The following is a 7503-nucleotide window of genomic DNA, read 5'->3' as shown; positions in this document are numbered from 1 at the left end:
CCATACTTTCCAGAAAATTAGAAGTTCGGTCGGTAACAATATGACTTCAGCATCCTCTTAATTTCATAAATTTTCGTTATAACGAATCGTTTGCATAATATTGTTTGATAAGAGAATCGTTTTTATGACCGTTTGACGAACTTGTTTATTATTTGATACAGATGATCTCAGCTGCTTTTTTTTTATTATTGTTGATAGCTCATGTATTACTTTTTTTTCGGACTTTGTTTGTTTCTTCTTTTCTCTTAGGCTTCAACGTACAAGGTCGTGTTTAGATTTGTTGCGTTTAAACTTCCGTCTCAACGTACTCTTTTGATTTTTATTACTCAGGAAATTATTTAATTTGGCTTCGAGTGGTCACGTAATCGTTACCTTTTTTTTTATCTTTCTTTTTTCTTCGTTTTCGCTCTTTAATTGAATAATTATTTTCTTTTGCTCTTTCTCGTTATTTCTTTTTCGTTAACGTTCGTGGACTTAACGTTGCGTTCCGTATTCAGCAACTAGAAACGTCTTTCTTTCTTTTGTCTTTTTCCTTTTTCTTTCTTTTCACGATAACGCTAGTAATTAACGCTTCGTTTCCGATATATTAATTTTAAAGTTATACGACAGTAATTTTAGCCTGCTAACTTTCTTTTCTTTGTTTGTACTTTTTTTTCTCGATTCATACCAAATAACACTTTTTTTTAAGCAATAGATTGCCTGACTGAGGCCGGATTGAAAATATCGTTACCGTTATTATATTGATATCGCCACATGATGAAAGTTTCGATCGTGGGTTTAACGGGCTCGCATTGAATTTGACTGATTTGGCGTATCAAAGTCGTTGAAACGTTACCGTTTTCGTGTCGTTTGAAATTGTTCGTTTCTTTTATTTAGTTGTGTACCGTATCAGATGTGTTTATGATTTCTTTTTTTTTTCTCGTGTCGGTTACTTGAGCATACGGTCACTTTCGTGTGTTGCTTTTTGAATTGAGCTACCGTTATTAATTTTTTTTTTTTTTTCCCTGTATGTTTTTTGCTCTTTTATGCCTTCTCGCGTACGGATAACGAAGAAAGCATACGTGAAGTTTGGTTGCATTACGATTGCGCAAGTGTATCAGCATTATTATTATCATTATTTTCTTTTTTTTCGGAAGACTTAGTGGAATTTCGGGGAGATTCGCGAATACGGAGTCGAGAATCGACTCTCGGCTTAAATTTTTTTTTCTCTTACTTTGTTTCTTTTTTCTTTCCGTGTCTCTTTTCATTTGTCGGTGATTATCGTCTCATGCGTGAGTTTGGAGGAATAACTTAATCTCGCTTTCTATTCTAGTGTTTTTTTTTATCTTCGGTTCTCTCTTGTTTTGTTTAGTAGCGTTAATTATTTTTTTTTTCTCTTTCGTTTTTTTCCTCTTATCGTATATTGTTGATTTCTCTTTTTTTTTTTTTTTGCGTGTGCATTTTCAGGTTTTGCGTTCTATCGTGACAAATTCTCGTTCGATAATTAATTACTTTTTGTTGATACGAAACAATTTAGCGTCGTTTTTTTCTCGTTCTTTTTTTTCTCGTTCGTCTCGTTTCTTATTAAGATTATTTTTCTTTTTTTGTTGTTTTTGCGTCTCGACTGCGTTTTTTTTGCGAGTATTTGGGTGAGCATAGGGAATAGTACCGGATAATTTTTCCTGCTCCACATGAGGAAGGATAGTAATCCTCATCAGTGGATTTATGACCTGACCATCGAACAAGCGCGACAACACTTATCGGATAGGAAATTAAGCATTCAGGGAATTTTACCGGTATTGCGAGCGCGAGTCACGCGTTACGAAAACGCCCAGCACGAGAAGTCTCCCCCATCTCCGGCACTTAGCCCGGCTGAGGACGCCGCGATGTCGTTAGACAAGTGCGCGATTTCGGGTGAATCCACCCCCCGAAGGGAGAACCCGAGTTACCCGGGACACCCCCGTTTCACATTCGGAGGGGAAAAGAAAGACGCCGCGGTGAGAGGGGCTTACCCTATGCGTCCCCCGAAAATTCCGGAAGTTCCCTCGCAAACGTACGAACCGCGTTCGTCACGCGCGTCCACCGCGGAGGCATATAATCTAATGCGTAAGTGGAACCTACAGTTTTCGGGAAAGTGGGGTAGCGACGCGGAAGCATTCCTTTTAAGGATCCAAGAAGCTCGCGCGATAGTACCAATATCAGATTCCGATCTATTTAAATGTCTACCGCTATTTTTGTCGGATATGGCGCTTTATTGGGTGCGGTTGGAAAGCGCAAACTGGCGCAACTGGGACGATTTTGAGGCCGGATGGAGAGCGCTATTCGGAGATTCCGATTTTCAATACGCGCTGCGAAACGAAATTTTCAGGCGCACCCAGGGAGAGCACAAGACAGCTGCCGATTACCTGACGTGCTTACGCGCGTTGCTAAATAGAATGACGCCCCCCTGGCCATTAGCGGAACAGCTTAACTTCGCGCACCGCAATATGCTGCCGCGTTTGCAAATCGCGATCCGCCGGCAAGAATTCGTTGATTTTCCACATTAGAATATCTAGCGAACCGCGTAGAAAAAAGCTACCTTGCGGAGCAAAACTACCGACCCCCGTTACCGCCGGAACAATCTATTTTCCCGGACTTAGCGTACTGCGCTCCAAAAGGAAAACCGAAGAACCCTGTTACCGTTGCTACCGTTGCCTCCACTAAAAAGGAGAAGAAAAAGAAGGTCAAAACCGCGAATACGACGAAGGCTGATACCGATAAAGATACCTCTACCGATACCGCTTCCGATTTGTCAAGTAAAGTTACCGTTTCCGCTACCGCTGCGGCCAGCAATGTCAAATGCTGGAACTGCAATAAAATCGGACATCGCGCACGCGAATGTACCGAGCAGCGCTGCATGTATTGTTACCGGTGTGGCAAATAGGATGTTACCGTCAGAACCTGCCCTACGTGTGCGGGAAACGCGGACCAGAGCCAGTAGGTAGGGTCCCTACGACTCCAGATCCAGAGGGAGAGACCCGAACTAGATTGACAGATACCGAAACGCTAATACATTCGTACGTTACGTTCGAGCGGGACAAATTACCGCCCCTACTTTACGATCAGGATTGACAATTATACGCTTTCGGCCCTCGTGGATTCCAGATCCAACCAAACACTGCTAGGTCAGGAAGGAATAAAAATTATTCGTGCGTTAGGACTCGTGACCTCCAAAGGGAGAGGCACCCAAATTCGCACAGCGAATGGACAGATCGCGAATATTCACAAAGAAATCAGATTACCCATAGAATTAGAAGGTCAGTGTCGTAAGATTACCGTTGCATTGTTGCCGACGTTGGCAGTACCGTGCATTTTAGGGGTGGATTTCCTGACGAAATTTGGAATAGGGTTAGATTTCGCAAAAGGCGAATGGTATTTTTCACAAAATCCAAACGCTCGCTACCGTCTTGCTACCAACCAAACTTCTTGTAAAGGCTCATATTATGGATTGACAGAATTAACGTCAGAGCAGGAACAAACATTAGAAACTTTTTTGAAAACCCTCCCGGAACCGTCAGTGAATCCCGGTATTACAAGCTTGACAGAACATAAGATCGATGTAAGCAGTAATCCGCCCGTGAAACAGCGTTGTTATTTAGTGTCGCCTAAGGTTCAAGAAGCCATCCGTTTGGAACTAGACAAAATGTTAGACGCCGGAATAATAGAACCTTCGTTTAGCGAATGGTCAAACCCGGTAGTTATGGTCAAAAAACCGAATGGCAAATACCGATTCTGCTTAGACTTTAGAAAAGTAAATAGTTTATCGAAGAAAGATGCATATCCGTTACCGAACATGGCAGGAATTCTGGACAAATTGCGATCAGCTCGTTATATTTCGACTATAGATTTGAGTCAGGCATACTTTCAGATACCGTTGGCTAAGGACAGCTGAAAAATTACTGCGTTTTGCGTTCCGGGTAAAGGACTTTATCAATTTACGCGAATGCCGTACGGTCTAACAGGGGCACCCGCAACCTTTCAACGGTTGCTAGATCGGTTGATAGGCCCCAAAATGGAACCTTTTGCGTTTGCATATCTCGATGATATCGTAATAGTAACGCCTACTTTTGAGGAACATATGATCTGGCTGAATAAAGTATTGGATAAAATTACCGCTGCCGGTCTTACCGTGAAATGTGAATTTTGTTGTGCTCAGATGCGATATTTAGGATTTCTCGTACAAAAAGAAGGGCTAATAGTAGACCCGGAAAAGACGCAACCGATCCTCGAATATCCCGCGTCGCTAAATATCAAACAATTGCGTCGATTTTTAGGAATGTCGTCCTGGTATCGGCGATTTATTCCGCAATTTGCCACTCTTAGCGAGCCATTGACACGTCTTTTGAAAAAAGGCAAGCGCTGGGAATGGGGGAGTGATCAGGTTCGCGCCTTCGATCAGATTCGAGATCATTTAGTTACCGCACCGACACTTGCGTGTCCAAATTTTGAAGAACCTTTTGTATTGCAAACTGACGCTAGTTCTGTAGGGTTAGGTGCCGTTTTGACTCAAAACATTGATGGTGAAGAAAGGGTAATAGCTTTCGCAAGTCGAGCTCTGGCAGGCCCCGAAACGAAATATACGGTTACCGAGCAAGAATGCTTAGCGGTCGTTTGGGCGATAAAGAAATTCAGACCATATCTTGAGGGCTATAAATTCACAGTTGTTACCGATCACAGCAGTCTACGCTGGTTACATAATTTGAAAAATCCGACAGGTAGATTAGCTCGATGGGCTCTCGAATTATTAGAGTACGATTACGAAGTAATTCACAGGAAAAGTGCCTTACATCACGTGCCCAACGCAATATCTCGCATGTTTGAAACTCAAGTTACCGTGGAAAATTTAGATACCGTTACTGATACCGTTAATTTGGTTACCGAAATTGATACCGCTGGCGCGCTTGCCGCTGCCGATACCGCTCCGGTGTTAAACACTAAAGACGATTGGTACCGTAAAAGATATAAAGAGGTGATATCAAGTCCGAATAAATACACGCAATGGAAGGTCATGGACGGGCAATTGTATTTCTTGAGACCGAAACGCGTGATTTCCGAGATAGTCGAGGACCTCGACCGCTGGAAATTAGTTCTTCCGAAGGAATTGCGCCGAAAAGCCTTAAAAGATTCACACAACGCGCCGCAGGCAGGTCACCTGGGCGTAGAGAAAACTTATCAGCGTGTCGCCGTTTCTTATTTCTGGCCGAATCTGTTTCGTGACGTTATCGACTACGTACGAGCGTGTGATATTTGCCAGCGCACCAAGGTCGAACAAACGGGTAAGGTCTCATGGGTCTCCGAATTGCGGACAGCCCATGGAAAACCGTAGCTGCCGATATCATAGGGCCATTGCCGCGTAGTAAATCGGGATTTCAGTACATTCTCGTTATTCAAGATTTGTTCACCAAATGGGCGGAGTGCAAGGCACTTAGATCTGCTACCGGAATCAAAATTAAAGAAGCCCTCGAAGATTTAGTAATTTCACGATGGAGCGCTCCGAGATTTTTATTGATGGATAACGGTACCGAATTTATTAATAAAACGATGAAGGCGCTTGCCAAAGGGCGTAATATCACGCATACAACGGTACCACCCTATCATCCTCAGGCTAATCTCGTGGAGCGAGTCAATCGCATTCTCAAGACCATGGTCATCTCTTTCATAGAGAAAGACCATTGCGAATGGAATGAACATATCTCCGAATTCCGTTTTGCGTACAACACCGCGTTTCTACTTCCATTTCGTATCTCTCATCGCGCATTTCTTTCAGCATAGATTCTATTTTACGTGCCATTTCTCGTTCTTTAGATGTTATCGGACTTGTTGATAGATTAAGGGCCGAAAAACTTACGTATACTAACATTATTACGTTAAATGGATTTAATTAAACCATTCTGAAAAATATAACAATTAAATACTTCTCCTTATTTGTGTACAAAAAAATAATACTTTATAGTGAATTTGCTGTTTTTTTTTATGCTGTTTTATATATTGTTTTTCCGTAATCACTAACAAGCGCACAACTTTAAAGCGTAATATGCACTGACGGGATATGACAACGCGCTGCGCTATAAATGCGCTTGAAATGCGACTATAAAAGTGTAAAATAGAGAGGATGCCTTGGCAACAACTTTAGTAAACTTTGTTCTTTGATCAGAACATTTTTCCGAATACTTCATAACATGCTAATCTTTATTTCTAATTTTATTCGTTTTATCGATTACACAAGCGCGACACAAACGATGCGTTATGCATATACAGGGTGTCCCATTTAACTTGAGACAACTAAATATTTCGAAAAATAAGCATTGTACGAAAAAATGTCCCAAATAAACTTTTAATATTATCAAGGGGGACGTCTGCCTGTGTAAAAATTAACCCGCCCCCACCGCCTCTTGGGAGTGGGGCGGGTGGCAACTTTGAAATTTTAAATGGGAACCCTCATTTTTTATTGCAGATTCGGATTCCTTGGAAAAAAATACGTAAGTTTTGTCCGAGACATTTTTTCGAATCGTGATAGATGGCGCTGTAATCAGTGAAAATTAGTTTTTGCCATTTTCTCTCACCATCGGGGTGCTTTATTTCGGTGAGTCCCCTCGCCTCTCACTATTCAATTACAATAAATGCTCGAAATGATGATCTTCCATTTCGATGCATTTATTAACTCGAGCTTGGAATGCTTGTACACATGTAGAAAGTGTATCTGGCGTTATTTGTGCGCAAGTATATCTAATACGTTCCACCATGTTTTCTCGAGTATTTGGTGCTTCTGTATACACTTTTTCTTTAAGGTAACATAAAATTATTTCAACTTTCAAAATTATTTTAACTTTCTTTTCTAAAGATAAATAATCCATTATTTATTTGCTGAAATAAAGAACGCGTCCGTAAAAAAACAAGTAGCTAGCGTACCAAAACTATGAGGCATCTACATATGTAGTAAATTTCTGAAATACTGAAAATACTGAAAAGGAGAAACAAAATAAATGAAAGAAATTAAGTCAGAACAATTCTTCAATAACTGGATTCTTTAAATTTCAAGTCAAGTAAATTTCAGTAATATAACGATGAAATATAATGAAATGGCGATAAGAGCCGTTGGATGTTAGTGCTAAATTTTAATTTTTCTTAAAGAAATTAGTAAATTAGTCTACATGAGACAGTTAGATTGTACACCGATCTCAGATCGAGATACCTAAATACATATATATATATATATATATATATAGATAAATAGATACACATTGTATATATAGATACATATATATATGTATATGTATTTTACTTTATCTAATATGTAATTAAATATTTTTTTCATTTAAATGTCTTTGATCATTTAATTAAATAAGACCTCACGTTCCTCTATTCCTTAAAGATCGCACACGGTTCCGTTCCAGATAATTGAGATCGCTATCTCAGACCTAAAAGGGAACTACTGAACGGTATTCTGCAAAATTGAGTAAAATCGATCTCTCAGTTGTTGACCCG

This window comes from Linepithema humile, chromosome 3 (genome assembly GCF_040581485.1).
Source record: "Linepithema humile isolate Giens D197 chromosome 3, Lhum_UNIL_v1.0, whole genome shotgun sequence".
NCBI classification, from domain to species: Eukaryota; Metazoa; Arthropoda; class Insecta; order Hymenoptera; family Formicidae; genus Linepithema; species Linepithema humile.
This window is presented reverse-complemented; position numbering follows the sequence as displayed.